Source organism: Taeniopygia guttata, chromosome 1 (assembly GCF_048771995.1).
Source record: "Taeniopygia guttata chromosome 1, bTaeGut7.mat, whole genome shotgun sequence".
Lineage (NCBI taxonomy): Eukaryota > Metazoa > Chordata > Aves > Passeriformes > Estrildidae > Taeniopygia > Taeniopygia guttata.
Genome location: NC_133024.1, coordinates 91,059,585 through 91,075,603, shown reverse-complemented (window position 1 = coordinate 91,075,603; position 16,019 = coordinate 91,059,585). Strand labels below are relative to the sequence as shown.

Genomic DNA, 16,019 nt, shown 5'->3' with positions numbered 1-16,019 from the left:
GTTAAAAAATGCATAATGAAGTAAAAGGTATAAACACAGCATGAGCTAAGACTTACTGGTTTACTTGTAAAACTAATGCAGTTTTGGGTTTTTTTCAAAGTTTTGTGTTAGACAAAGAGCACCAAATGGGCCCTATGGTAGCAACTACAGTTTATTTTCCACTTTAGCTTTTCAAAAGTTGATGTCAAACAGTTGAAAGATGAAACTGAATTAATGGCATTTTTACAGTAGCTATGAAAAGACAGAGAAATTGTCTCAGAATTAGTAGCCTTAAATTTGCTGCATTTGAGTAATTCCAATCTACTGTATGTGAATTTTTGTGGAGACTTCTTAATTTAATGACTGAACCAATTCAAATTGTAGTAGTACAGAGGCTGCTCTCATAATGTGGCATCCGGGTGTCTCTGGCAAAGTCCATGCACTAGCAGTTCAATTCTACTCTTCTATTATACATATCCTACAAAACATTTTAAAAAATAAGTAATTTAAAAATCTTTCTATCCAATACAGCAAAACCAATTTATGCCCTTTATCGTCTGACAGCTTAATTTTTATTTCTTGAAGAAAGAAAAATCATTCAATTCCTAAACCCAATTTGGAGTTATACAATTTGTTAAAAGCCTCAGAAATTAGCAAGCAGCTTTTAGAAATGTTTAACTTAAAAACAGGCAGGAAGGTTTGGGTTTTTTTTACATTTGTTTAAAAAAATTATATTCCCTCAAAATGAGACCTTTGTGCCAAGTTTTATTCTGGAACACAGCTTTACAGCTGAGCTAAAACCCCCTATAATAGGAGAAAAGTGACAGACCCTTAACTATAGTAGCATGAACAGCACTGCTATAATTCCTGGGTGAACTTTGTCCCTGGATGTGTGTTTTTGGAGTGTGCCGGGGTGACATTCAGCCTCTACATTCATTTTTATGATAATTCAGAGTAAATTGTGGTGCAATAAACTCTTCAAGCCTGTCTTTCTTGTGAAAGCCATGAATCAATCAGCTGCAGGCTTTTTTGGGTCTTTTCAATGTATAGTGATCATTTAGATTTGACATGCATTGTGAGACCTTGGCTTAGCTCCTCTCTATGGTCTGTCATTAATTCCAGCCTTTACTGTTCTGAAGTACAGTGAAGGATGACTGAGAAATCATTGCCCCTCTTCAGCTCTGTTATTGCACAAAATAGCAGCGCAATAATTTTTTGTCAATGTTTTACTCTAAAAGCTTTCTACATCAGTTTTGAAAAGGAAGCAATAAAGCCCATTCAATGGTATGAATAAAAATCCTTTGAGGTTTAGGCGCAGGGCTGCTTTTCTTCAGCTGGTAATCAAATTGGAGCTAAAATGAAATTGAGTTTTCTTATGAAAATAGCCTTTGTTGCTGGGAAGGCTGGTAATTCATAAACAATAACCTGCTCTTTTGTGTGGATAATAATATATTCATGTTCTTTCAATAGGGTAAAAGCCAGACCTAGTGCATTATGGTACAGTAAAAATAGCAGAAGGAGCTTGCTGGAATAATCTTGAAGAAGAGATGTAGCATTCGGTGACTTAAGCTTTCAGCTCCCATCTGAAATTGTACTTTGCTTTTATTTGCGAGCAGGGTTTTAGTTGTTGATTTGTTGCCGCTATACAATATTTGGTTAATTGTGGAAGATCTCAAGCTGTGCTCATCACTGCTCCTGCGAAAGCTGCTGCCAGCTGCTAGAAACAGAGCCTGCTGCTACAGGATGTACACTATTCACAGGAGCAGCCTCTCAGCGCTGATTATCACTGAAGAGTTGCCTGCTCTCCATCACTGTGCGCCCTGCACGCAGCCGGACCGCAGAGCGCGGGGAGGCAGCCTGCCTGCCCTCTCCTCAGGGTAAGGAAAGGCGTGCGCCGGGAGAACTTGGCTGGGAATTTTCCAAGCACTGGTGGGGAAACGGGCTCCCAGCCCCTGGGAGGATGGCGTGGGCTCAGCCACTTTGGAGCTGGAGGAGGACGTGAGGGGGCAAAGAGTGAGGGTTTCCAAGTGCTCTGTGAGGTGCTCTTGGAAATGTTGCTTTGGGGTTCGGTGGTTTTTTTCTACTTAGCCGGGTGAGACTTTGGAGGTTTGATTCGGCATTGGTTCTTGTTGAATTGGTGAACCTCGTTGTCACGTCTGTGTTTTGTGACTCGATGCTAAAGGTCTTGGTATGGCTAGAGGTTGCTCCCCAGATAAGCTGTGTGAGCAAAGGCAAGAGACTGGCAGAAAACTCTGGGAACATGTCCTGTCTGTAGTGACTCTTTTTCTTTGCCTCAGCCTGGGGGGAGTGGAGGGTAAACTTCAATCTGAGTACTTGAAATTACCTCCTTCCCGCTCCTCTCCATCAGTTTATGCTTTTAAATTGTTGATAGCTTTGATAGTGTAGAGCTCTGAGTGGTGACAAATTTGCATGCAGACACAGACATGTAAAAACGCTGATTTGGAGTCTGTTTATGTGTAAGATGCAGTCTTGATCAGCCTCACCAATGCTGAGCTGAGAGATTGCTTAAAGGTTTAGCTGAATTTTGACTAGTCTTCCTGCCTGGATTACAGAAATTACTAAAGCCACTCGTCAGAGTGCCCAAGGAGATGCAGGGTGAGACACGATAGCTGGTCAAAACTGTGCCATTACTTGTGGATTTTGGTGGCAGGGAGGACTGCAGGGCTGAGCGTGTCTTGGCAGCAAGTCGGAAGCAGCTTCGCAAAAGGCTTTCTTACAGTGGAAGGGATTGTAACCCACACTCTGCAAGCCAGGATCTTTTTAACTGAAATAAGGAACTGATTAATACCAGGTGTATTGTTCTCCTTATAACTTGCCCTAGGGTTTAGAAAAGTTTAACATACCCACCCCCCCCCCCACCAGAGCAGAATGTATCCAAGGCAGATAAAAGTAAATGAGAATGCAATGTGTAAAGTCTTACAATGGAGATTATTTTCAAAGTAAAATTGACATGAGATCTGTACTGTATGCAAGGCTGTCTTGAAGTAGTTGCAGAGGTTTTTATTCATTTTTAACAGTGAAATTACATGCTTAACAAAAGGAACTTTTAAAGGCACAGTGGTAACTGACAGTCAAAGCAATATATGTCATTATCCAATTAGTACACACAAATGTGTTTTTATTATTCACTTAACATACCTCTGTGTTTGGCTCCCAGAAATACGGTGTTTTATTCTCAAAGTGTTTTAAGACTGGTATATGTTATACTGCTGCAGTTGGAATAATATTTGTGCACATTAAAAGTATTTATATTGTTGATCATTCAGTTAACTCTGTCTAGAGAAAAACCTTTAAAATCAAAAATCGTGGGTAAATGCTGGTTAGACAAGATGCAGCATGCACTCAATTCCAGTTTTCTTCACAATGGGAAAATTTGCTTTATATTATATTTAAAGTTGAATTGAGAGAAATAATATTGTTTGTGTTTAAAAGAATGATAATATAACTAAATTTTCAAGTGCATCTGAATGGAATGTATGTTAGCATATAAAAGAGCATCTGTTGGTACTTACTAATATGAGAACAGAGAGTCTATTCAGAACCAACCTTTTTGTTTTGGTGAAAACTATCTAGTAATGTGGTTTCACATTTGTTTCATTGGGAAACTGACATGTGGTGGTGATATTAGCTTTCTAATTACAAGTTATGGTACATTGCATTATCAGTTTTCTTTAGGAGGAAACATTTCAGTTGTAGCTGGACAGCGCTGTTGTCCTAGCACCAAATACATACAATAGGTATAAACTTGTTATATAAACTTTGCCAAGGAATCCACTCTGTCTACAGCTTTAGAAAGAACTGTTCTTCTCTTGCCATATCTGAATAAGATTTAGTGAATGTGTTTGAAGTATGCTTCCTAATGTTTCTGATGTTGGATTCACCTTTGTCATGGAAATGCAGGTTTTTTCTGGGTTTCACACAGAAAGGATGCTTCATTTAGGTATGAGGTGCTCTAATGAAGCTCTGGTATGTGCACAGACATCCATGAAAACAAACAACACCTTTAAATTTCGCTAGCATTTGACATTTCCCACACTGATTGCACCAGAGTGGGACAGCTGTACACTAAACAAAGTATGAGCTTCCCATGAGAGAACTGCTAATGCCTCTCATGCCCAAGCATTACTCTGTTATTTAGCAGTGTGCTGAATTAGGAATAATTACCTAACAGTGAAACACTAAGATTTCCAAACTAATTTCATGATGCCTATTTTAGACTATAATATAAATAAATATGATGTTTATCAAGGTTAACTTTATGTATGGCTGTAACTCACAAAAGGAGATATTTTCAATTGCAATTAGCATTTCTGAGTTTTTAAAGGAACAAATTTGCTGTCTAGGCAGCCATAAGTTACAGGCTACTTATAACACACAAAGTTGTCCCCTGTTGACATAGTTGGTTGGATGATGCTCTGTATGTTTGTCTTGAAATTTTAAGTTTCTGCTGATTCTGGAACCTCAGTAAATTCTTTACTGAATATGGTTTTCCCTAGAGATACAAGGCAAAGGATAGTAATTATTTTGCAATAAAAAGCAAATTCCAACCACTGCAGACAATAGTGTAATTGATGGCCATCAAACCCTGTAGTAAAATAAAAATTAATATATTCAGATTTGGCATATCTTACCTAATGGATGAAAACCTAACACTGGGGGAGAAAAAAAGTCCTGACCTTTTACACAAGAAGGTAAATGAAGTGAATTAAGTATAAACATATTTTTGCATTTTTACTGTCTCTGTACTAAATGTATTTAAAATTTCCAGCCTTGTTTTCAAGTAGTTTGTGGTCACCTTGGCTGGATTTGCATACAGTTTTTTTTTAAAAAAGATTCTTCAATAAAGGCATATCTGGATCCTTTATTAATATTAGAAATCTGGTGCTAGACTAACTCTGGCGCCAGGCTTATCTGGTAGGTTTTAACATACGTAAAAATAATGCGTAAGATGAAAAATATATTAAAGGATTTTCATCAATAATGATGATAATGAAGGTCACAAAGTGTGACCTATATTTTGTGGATGAAGGTCTCTAGAGTGCTGTTTCATAGACTTTCCTGCTTTTGCTCTTCTGATCATTGTTTGCTTAAACTTTGTAGATTTTAGTAAAATGCTGTACTTCCTTATGTACATTGCACAGATAAAAGTTGAGAGCCTGAAGTTTTGATACTTTCACATCTGTCTACTTCAGTCCTTGAAAACTGAGAGCTTGTTTATGGGTGTCTTTATTTTCAAGTTAGGTGTAAGGTTAGCAGACTTCAATGTTTATTGTGTTCTCAGCTTTCAATGCACTCTGCCTTATCTGTGTACTTGAATCCACGTGGTGCATATAAATGAAAAGCTTTGAGTATTTTTATTAAGACATTCAGCAAGAGCTCTGTAAACAAGGCTTTGCCTTCTAGTGCTCAGACTTTGCATTGTCACCTGTTGTAAACACACTCAACTTCCTTGTTATGAAATGTGGCCAGAAAAAAAAGAGCAGATCTCTAATGTGTGTGGTGCCTTCTTAATGTAGCTATTTGAATACCAGTGTTCTGCTTTCAAATAGGAATTTTCTGCTTTATGAGGAGGGCTGGTTCCTCAACTTTTCTTATGTGATGGCCTGAGGGTAATGTTATTTTACAGTGTAATTAATCTCATTTTATCCAAACTGTTCTTAAAGATGGTTCTTAAAGATGGTTGGAGCAGCATCTTTCTGCTTTAAGGCTTTGAAACACGGTACAAATATGTCAATAAATGTAAAATTTTTGCTGGTAGTTGGGCTATCTAATGGGCTTCAGCAGTTGAAAGAAAGGAGGTATTCCACTTTTAATAGCTTTTAGTGGTTAAAATGTGTTGGAAATAAGCAGAGGAAAATCAACTATACAGTGAGCTGAAGCAAAATTCCTCCAATTTGCTGTTACAAATGGGAAGCCAGGATCCCAACTCTGCTGTGTCTAGTACTTTGCTGTTACTCTGGTGATTTCAGAGAGTAGGTAATAAATGGAGGCTGGAATGGCATCTGGGTTAGAGTTCAAAGGCCTGGGCATCCTCCAGGTTAGATTATGAACTTAGAGGACGAGGAAATTGTGGCTGGGCACAAGTTTCTGGGATTGCAGGCTACCTCACAATAATCATGATATAAATGTACAAAAAGCACCCGCTGCAACTGTAGGGAGTTTTAAGTCACTCTGCACAGCTGTGAAGAATCAGATGTTTAAGGAAGTAAATTCTTGATGAAATGATCTCTCAGAATATTTCTAGCACCATCTCTGATGCCACCAGCCAAAGAGAATACATGCAACAAAAGCAGACCAACACATATTGGGTATAATGAGTACATACGTAGAGGAGGAAATATAAATTGGCAGTGCTTAGGAGTCTGGAGAAGACTACCACAAAGCATGAAAGGTTTTTTTTTTTTTTCTAATTTATCATGTGATGACCTTTGTGATGACCCTATTTTTTTCTTTATCCATATGTGGATATCTTTTTTTTTTCCCCACTGGTTTTCTCACCTCTCTAAAAACAATTAAATCTTCTCTTAATTTTAACTTATCATTGCTCAAAGCATTGGTCCTAATTTCCCCAGAGCATTCCATCATTTAAATATCTGTAACTAATTTGAAATCAATGTGAAAGTGATGGGAGACACTGGGAAATCAGGTGTGCGCTCAGACTAAAATGCTAGCTTTGCAAAAGTTTTTCAGGTCTCTTTTGTCAAATGGAAAAGCACTGAAGTTGAACAGCCTTTCGCTTTTGCTCCTTAAGCCATCCATGTTTGTTATTGTTAAGGTCACCTACAAAAAATTATGTTCCCACTGCCACATTGAAGCCAAAGACACACCAGCCATTATTTCAGAATAACCGGAGAAAGAAGTAATTGGTGTGTCCACTACACATACCATAGAAAAAGGAAAAATTTCAGGGTCCTGATTGTTGTAACTGTTATGGTACTCATTTTCATGGTCTAGGCTTGTAGCACATCTGAAGCAGTAAACAGCCATCCTCAGACAGTTTATACAGCCTTTTCCCAAACACTGCTTACACTGAAGAAAGAGCACAGTTTATACTTCAACCAATCAGCAAAGATACAAAACTTAGAGAGTGTTACAAAAATGTCATTACAGTCTCCCTAGGAAATGGAACATCCAGCTGCAAAGCATTTATAAAGTACATCAAATACTTCATATCTCATAGCAGCTAGCAAAATGTGTCTTGATTTATCTGTTTGAGAGCTCATCTCCAGTGTCTCTTTGGAGCTGGTCTTAATCTTTCATCAAGGTCTTTCATGAAGTTTTTAACCATATTGGAATTGTGAAAATGTTGCATTTAAACCATATTGGAAATGTGGCATTCCATTGCTTTAACTGACAATTTTTTTACAAAATCAATGTAAACATGTCCGTAAATGTTAAAGGATAAAATGACATTGGACTCTTCAGTTGTTTTATTAGGCTGAGCTGCAAATATATAAGATGAATAATGGACTACTGATTAACACTTGACTTCATAAGCTGACATAACTGTACTGAAATCATTAAAATAATTTGTCAGTTCATAAGAAGATTTACTGTAATGAGTTTTTTAAAGTGAATTGAATAGTTTCAATAGGTCTCCAAACAAGCATAGCATTTTAAATGAGACTACCGCCTGTTAATTTAATAAAGCATTTCAGCACTTAAAATCAGGTAATATTCTGGTTAGTCTAACAGAATAAGAATGTGGGAGTTGGGTTACTCAAGTTTGAGATGTGCATCAGAGACTTTGACATTGATGTCCAGCATCCTCGTCAGTCTTGTGGCTGGAGTATAAAAGTACAGTGTTTAATGGATATAGAAAAAGATCCAGTTGATACATATCTCTGATCTAGTGGGAACTTTACCATTTCAGGTTCAGTTCTGGGTGACCAATCTTTGTCTTCTATTGATAGTGAAAGCACGTTTTGCTGAGCATGCCTCTTCAATGTCTCAACACTAATCTAATCCAGAACAGACCATAATTTTTTTGTGGTAGATAGACATTCAATTTTGGATTTGTCCAAATTTTTATCCTCCCGAAAAATCATTTGGGACTCAACATTTTGACATCAACTAACTTCAGAATAACACCAGTACATCACCTTACAGAAATTCTGTCCGCTTAGGTATTTGTACCTCACATTGTGTGAGTAGGGGAAAGAGGGCATTGATCCTCTTTCAGTATTCCTCTCAACATTGCACAAAAGCTTAGAAAAATGAATATTTAGTTATTTATAAAGATAAGAACAAAGTTTTGCATGCGATAAGGGAGCTAATTTTTTGGAACCCTGAATTTCTATTGTCCCTAGGGATCAAGCTTTTTTGTGTGTAAATGCTGCTTTGGATGACAGCACAGCAAAAGGAGAAAGTCCTGTTCAAGGAAGCAAAGAGCCTTTAAGCTGCAAGAGTCGATGTTTTCAAAAGAATGGCCTGTCTGAAAGTAGGGGTGTAGCTGTGTGCAGAGAACCTGAATCAAAGGACACACGTGTTGATGACAGCTGCTGAAAGTCCCATCCAAAAGCCACTGTAGAGCCTGGAAAAGCTGTACACTCTGAACTTCTGTAAACTTCCTGTCACATTTTTAGGAACATGTCATTTCATGGGCATTACACACATTCTGTGGATGTACTGTATGTTTTTAAAGGCTGTCTCTACCTGGTCTGATGTGCTCAAGCAAAGTACTCTTTGTTATGTAATTCATCATATGAACAAGACATGGTGGGTAGTGCAGGCTTGAGCAGGAAGTCAGTACATCACTGCACAGTTTGTGGCATGGATCCAGCACTGAAAGGGAGAGGGAATTTTCATAATACCACTGAATAGAACATGAGAGACTATTTGAGCTTTATAACATAGGAAGGGGATGTGTCAACTCTGTGATTGAATAATTGTATTCATTTTCCAGGTAGCTGGGAGAGAATGGCTGTTGCTGTGCAAAACTGACAGAGTATAAAATCCTCTGGAGACAGCATTAGACTTGTTTGGAAAGGTGGACCCAACGGTGTATTTTGTATTATAAAATGTATGAATTTAAAGCCTATGAGTTCTTTTCCTTCTTCAACTTAAAAAAGCCCTGGGTGACTATTTTTCTGGTGATGTTGACAAATAGAAATGCTTTGAGACTAGCTGTTCCTAAGGGATAGCCCATGGCACAATCATAGGTGGCAATAACTTACAGCTGCTTCATTCCAGACTGGGTATGACACAGGAACCTAAAGATAGATATTTGTTCAGTTGCTAAGCTCTAGCAACAGTGACGTGCTGTAGTGATGCTGTATCTGACCACTGCATTTCTTTTCTGAATGTCCAGGGGTCATAATGATTCCCATGATTTTCATTCTGCAAGAGAGTGAAGTATCTACTAGCTTTGTACAATAATGCTTCTCTCAGTAGATGATGGGCTAATGTCTTATGCTCCATTGAAGCTGATTGTCAAAAGCAGCAATGAGGGCTTGCCTATTCTTTTTGGTAGCTTGGCATGTGGGTGCTGATCTTGTGCAGCAGTGGCATTGCATCATCTGGGTACAGGACACTGGCAGGCTGTAGAGGAATTAGCACTCCCTGGGAGGTTGATACAGACATAGCCTTGCAGAACACTACAGTGGGCTCCCCTCCTCTCTCAGGGCTTTCCTTGTTTTAGTTTGTGCTGGATCCTTAAATGAAGAGAAGTAAATGCTGTCAGGGCTTACCCCATTTTAATATTGAGGAAGAAGAGGGAAAAGCAATGAGTGTCTCTGTTTTATGCCTGACTTCCACTGTGAGGAAAGGGAAAGCCAGCAAGCATACAGGACTTGGTTGAAAAGGAAATAGTCACCTCTCAATCAGGACAATCTCCTTTTTCCTTGCTCTCCCTTCTGTTGCCAGCTTTGTTACCTGCTGGCAAGGAAGCGTTGGGATCTTTTAAGCTCCACAGAGATTATCTTTTTTGATCTCCTACTGTCTCTGCTTTTAGCAAAGGAAGAGAGAAATCTGTGCGTTGTTTTAACTTCCTTTAAATTCTGCTAGGTCTTTCTAGGCCCTTAAGCTTTTGACAATCTAGTGCCAGTCTGAATTCATGCTGTCATCTCCAACCTGCTTGGAAGATGCTGTGATTTGGGGCTCTGCAGTCACATTGGCAGAGCATCTCGAGCTTCTTAGATATGTTTGTGGGCATGTGTTTCTGGAGTGCCTTCAGCTGTTCATTGATAGCAAGAGGAGAGCTTTTCCATGCTACTGACTCATAGTCTGATGTAGGATGGAGCTCTGCAAAAGCTGGCTCCTGACTTGTGCAGAGCTGTCAGTCTGGGAGGTACCAGGTGCAGGATGTTTTGCTTGCTGACCCAATAGAAAGGCCTTTGTTTTGTTGCACATACAGCTGAAGTGTGTCTGCTTTGGGTTCATATTAAGACACTATTAGGTCTGAAGTTCAATTTAGTACTTTAAGTAAGCTCTAAGCATGTTTGAGCAGAGGCATCTGCTAGATCTGCTGTCACACAGAAGTGAGTTCAGAAGAGGAACATGATCTTTAAATAATTTTTCAGTGAACAAAGCAGCTGAATGGGCTATCTATAGAAAATTTGCAATGTGATGTCATATTATTATCACCAGAAATTGACCAAGTGGGGAAAATCTCTAAGTCACTAAACTTCAAAACTTTCTTTACCCAGGTTTTTCAAAAAACATGTGTCTGAGCATCAGAAACATCTTTGGATTTCTGTCAAGCTGCCCAGCAGGCACATCACATGGCCCATAAAAAACCAGGAAAGTTATGTTTTACCCACATGTTTATTTTAGCTTTTTGGTGTTTTTATTCCCTAAAGACTGTGATGAATTAAATACAGATGGGGATGAACCCACATCACTGGAGAGGTTTCATGTTATGCCAGTAGCTTCATTTTGCTTCATTGAAGAATAAAACCTGCTCATCTCTCTTAATTGATTAATGTGCATTTGTCAATAAAAAATGTTTTTTTACCAATGACCTTTTATAGTTCTGTAATCAAAAATACTTGACACAAACAGCTAAAGGACACAAACACATGCATATCCTTGCTTGCTCTTGACTGAGATTGGATGTTGTGCTGACCCTCTACTCAGGAGAAAAGCAGATTTGGGCAAAGGACTTGCATCATCTTCATTCCCAGCATAGCTTAACAATGTTTATTTATTGTTTTCCTCTGTACATTGAAGCTAAGCAGTATTGCCATGCTTTCACATAGGTCTGAGAGGGCTAACTTTGCGAGAATTTCTCAATGAAATATGCATAATGAAACCCAGAAGCAGTTAGAGACAAATACCTGTGACTTTTGACTGAAGGTGTGTTACAAGTGACAATAGGAATATTCCTGAAACAGTCTGATTTTCAGCAAGTCAGTGTAAGATTCAACAACATAAGCCACATGATCCAACAATGATTGTTTAATAACATCATTATTATTATAATCTAATTAATGAAAGCCAATCTATTAATTGGTAATTGCAATACATTAGTTGCAAAGATACTGCTTTGGAAATATGGGTATCCCAAAATATGTTGTAATTCTTGCAGAAAGATAAAATCCACACTATCTGAAAGATGATACTAAAAAAGTTTGAGAAATATGAGAAACTCTCTTAGTTTATTTTGGTCTACCTGTATAAACTCCTCCATTTTTTTACGGCAAGACGTGTAATTTCAAAATAAAAAACCGACATGGAATTTCATGTCTTATGCCTGAGTGCTTCAGCAGATATTTTCATGAATGCAATATGAGCACATCCTGGAAATGGATATTGGGCCGTAATGTCTCAACAATTTTGATTCTTGAAAACTGGACTAAAATTGAAGAATGTAAATTACCATAAATATTTCAGTGAAAGATGGTAGATGTTAGCTGAAATGTTTTAAATTAATGTGGTAAAAAAAAAAATCTTAATTATATTCAAGACTTCTCATTTTATGGATTATGACTGTTTTTATGTTCTTCATTTTATGTTTAACAGATCAAGTTTGAAAATTGATGAATAGCAACTTGTGTATTCAGTACATAACTTTTGTGCAACATTGTGGAATAGTTTTAATAGCATTTACATAAGGATTTGGTAAAACCAGTACCACAGTGCTGCTGAGGCCATCCAGTCTGATGTATGTGAGAAGACAGAGCTCTGCAGGTCCCTCTGCTGTCTCTAACTGCTTGTACCAAGGCAGGTACTGAATCTGTCTGTGGTCAGATTTTAGGTGGGCTCATGCAGTGTCATATAAGATGGTTTCAGTAAGAAAAGAAGCTTGAAACCCCTGTGTAGTGATGAGGAATGAGGTTGGATGTATTTTGATGTAAGGGTGTTCCCCTGGTGTTAATCTCCATTACCTTCTGCTCCTTTTAGCTTTTCACAGCTTTTTACAGTGTCAGAAGAATGCTTCACTTGCTCATGGGTTGAAGTAAGGGTTTATTGTTTGCCCTATTCCTTCATGAAGTGTAAAAAGTCCTCTCCACTCCAAAGTTTTTCAAGCTTAACAGTTCAGAGGCATCTATGAGCTCACTTTTTATTTTCTGCCTTTTTTTTTTTTCTCTGCTTCTCTGGTGGACTTGTCAAAAAGAGAGTGATTGACTAAAATTCTGTTTTGGAGGTTATTGATTGCACAGGAGTGAAATATACGGAAAGATGGGAAAAAATAAAATGCAAGTAGTTTTATTCTGTTTCTGAGACATCAAATATAAACCAAATATAAACCTAAAGATGGAGGGTTATGCTGAGATGCCATCCTTGTTTCCAGAAATGCAAGAGCTTGGATGCTATGTTACTTAGTACACTAAATCCTATATGCTTTGAAGGCCGGACATGGGTCCTTCTCTGTGCACTTCTGTAACTTTTGAGTTGAATGTTTGCTGTTGAGGACTCTCTGAAAGCCAATTTGGTTATCAGGTCACTGTTTAGGGTCCTCAGACAGATGGCAGGTGGGTGGTACAATGGAGACCCAGGATGTGAGAGGGCCAGGAGAATAACCTACTGTAGCTACTTTAAAATTTTGTACATGAGAGAGTGTTTGACTGATCTGTATTAGCATGAGGCCAACAGACCTATTTTTCAGATAAGCTAGGAGAGACCAATAAACTAGGAATAAAGTTCATCCCCATGGAGAACCAGTAGAAGGGCTACTTGATATTGTAACACTTAAACATTTATGGCTCATTTATGTCCCATGCCCAGCTTCACAATGGAAAAAGTTACATTTGCAGGGATTGTTTAGCTCTGAAGAGCTTAGCAGGGTCTTGTCTCCTTTCAATTTCTGGTGTTTGTGTTTTTCTGAGAGGAGTTTGCTTAGCAATGCAGTACTAAGGCTGGTCTGAGATAATAAAACTCCAAAATCTGTCACAGCTTAAATGCTATGACTTATATCTGAGGAAGTGGCTGATATAGTGCTGTGCTCAGCCTCTCCTCATATAACAGATGATTCAATGCCTTCATCGTCTCCCTGGCATTTTTCTGTACTCAACTGAGTAAGTCCTAGGTCATTCTTGCACCAAGGGGCCCAGCACTGGAGCCAGCACATCACATGTACCTCACCAGTGTGAGCTGGGGGGAAGGATCCCCTTCTGTTACCTACAGACAACATGCAGCCCCTAATGCAGTGCAGGATGTAAATATTGTCTTATTTCTAGAAAAAACCAGTGAACCCAAACCACTGGTCCACTACCTCCCAGTGGCTGAATTATATTCAGAAATTAATGCTTCAAAAGCTCTTGTGCTCTATTGCTGCTCCAGGCGCACTGGCCATGCAAGCCTGTGTACAGATGCTCACTAGTGTTAGGTGGAAGTATTGTAATGAAGCAAATGTAGTGAGTTTGTACTGGAAAGTGTGCTGAAAGTAGAAAGCTGGTTATCTTTCTCTGTTTATACATAGTAAGGCATGAATGCAAGCCATGTCAATGTGTAGCAGTTGCATCTTTGTGTTATCTCGGGCTCCTCTGTGTGATAGAGAAACCAGTGACTTTAATTTTTGCTTTCCTGTGCTGATTTTATATTAGTGAAACTTCCAGGAAATTGATGGAATTACATACGTACATATCACAGTACAGCAGAATGTTCAGCTGGCCCCTAAAACCACACTGAAAGCATCATCCAAGACCTCAGGCTGTCAGCATCGTGGGACTAAGGAGCTACAGTCAGTCTACCCTAATTTCTTAAATTAAGTTTAACCACTTGTAGTTAAATGTAAGGCTATCTTGAACGGAGGTGCCTCACCTCAAACCCAGTTTTGGATTCACCAGAACATACATAGCGGTCTGGGTGCAATAATGAGGGCAGATGTCTGGAAGAAAATGACCTCCAAGTAGATATTCCCTAAGATTATCCTTCTGGGAAACTGTAAAACAAGTCCAGTATTTATATGGGAAACAGGTCTTGAATCTACTGACAGTGTTTTGCCACTTCTGGTGCAAAATTGGAATATGCAGTCACGTAATTTACAGTCATACAGTGAAAAGCAATATTTTGAAAACAAGTCATAATTAGAATGTATTTGAATCAGTTCAACCTTGCTTTTCAAATATTACATGTTTTTATATCTTGTTAAAGACCTGCAGTTTTTTGAAAAGCTTTGTGTTTTATCAAAATAAAATGTACACAGCAGCCATGTACACAAAACAATGTTCTAAAAACACTGAGGAATAACCTGCTGATACTCCTCAGTGTCTATAAAATATTGACCTGTGAGGTGGTGGGACAGTAACAAAGCAAGACATGAGTAGCTGCTGGTTTCCTGGGAGTGTCCAATGGAGGATGTCCCCTTGGGAAAGAACAGAAGGGATGAGCATGTGATTGGGACTCAACAAATTGTGGTTGACTTTTCACAGGCCTTTCAGAAGGCTAATTGGAGATATGGCTAGTTGGATGCATGTTGTGGATGTTGCTGTAGTCATGAGCAGGCAAGAAGGCAGATCTTACCTCAGTAAACAAGTGAATGGCATGTAAGGGAAAGACAGGAAGAAACAGGAAAATTAGGCTGGAGTGCAGGAGAGCATAGGATAATGAATTTCACAGAAAAGCAAATATTTTGGCTCATACTTTGCCTTGTTGATGTCAGGTTGATGGTTTTTAAGAAAATGTCAGAGGTACTGAGAGACTAAAAGCCAATAAGCAGATTTAGGACAGCTTGGAAAAGTGGGGGAATATTTTGGAAAGAAGCAAGAAAACAATGTGTGCTGTGGCATTGCTGTCAGGGGTAAGCAAGGATCAGAGGCGTGCTAGGGTACTCCATGGGGTACTGGTCTTATTGTGAGAGCCTGTTACTGAGGTTATCCATCATTCCTGCAAGGGAGATGGAAGAGTGTATCACAGCAGAGATGATGAATTTGAAGGCTGGTCCTTGTAGTAGGGATGTGAATAACTTTTAAAAAGCCTGAGGTGATATCAAGTGCAGAAAGAAGAAAATTCTTGGAACAGGACAAAAACTTGTGCAAAGCAGGAGATAGAGACTTGAAGGTGCAGATAGTCACCAAATGTAAATCTGTAGAGACACAGTGAAGGCAAGCTTGGTCCAAATGTAAAATGATACTCTATCTTCATAGACAGGCAACTCCTCAAACACAACCCAAAGAGGAGGGCAGCAATGATGGGTACAAAGTGGTGGAAGGACTACAGTAGAGTTCAGGTGGGTTCACCAAAGACTGGTGGGCTGCAAGGGGGATTCACTTGTACTCTTGTAGTAATAAAAAGAGAGGTGCTTAGCATTGCTTAAAAGCAAGAGGCAGTATCTTAGTAAAAGGGAATTTATGTTAAAAAAACCCAACTTATTAAAACATTGGCATTCTGTGGTATTTGGGCTGCATCAGCTCATCAGAAATACGGATTAGGAACCTCACAGCAACACCGTGCTATAGCTGAGCATGTCTCCCATTATATTTGAAAAAAAATCCAGAAAGGAGCTTAGCACCTCAGCTGAGTACTTGGAAAATGCATGAATGGTGAAATAGGCTCATTGACTGCAACTGCAGTGCTTTTTTTCGAAGTTACACAGAGACATAAGTGCCTTGCTGAACTGAGAGCCTGAGGGTAGGGAT

General features: G+C 38.8%; 1 long non-coding RNA gene across 3 annotated transcripts in view; it reads left to right on the top strand.

Moving 5' to 3' along the window:
* The first annotated feature begins 1,081 nt into the window (after window positions 1-1,081).
* LOC140684733 (uncharacterized) overlaps window positions 1,082-16,019 on the top strand; it is a 436,917-nt gene continuing 421,979 nt past the window's right edge. For 2 of the 3 annotated variants that reach the window (XR_012057442.1, XR_012057446.1), the window contains exon 1: window positions 1,114-1,856. This is a non-coding gene — a long non-coding RNA (uncharacterized lncRNA). Of the gene's footprint in view, window positions 1,857-16,019 lie in introns of all 3 variants that reach the window. The other variant, XR_012057443.1, reaches the window with a different exon arrangement.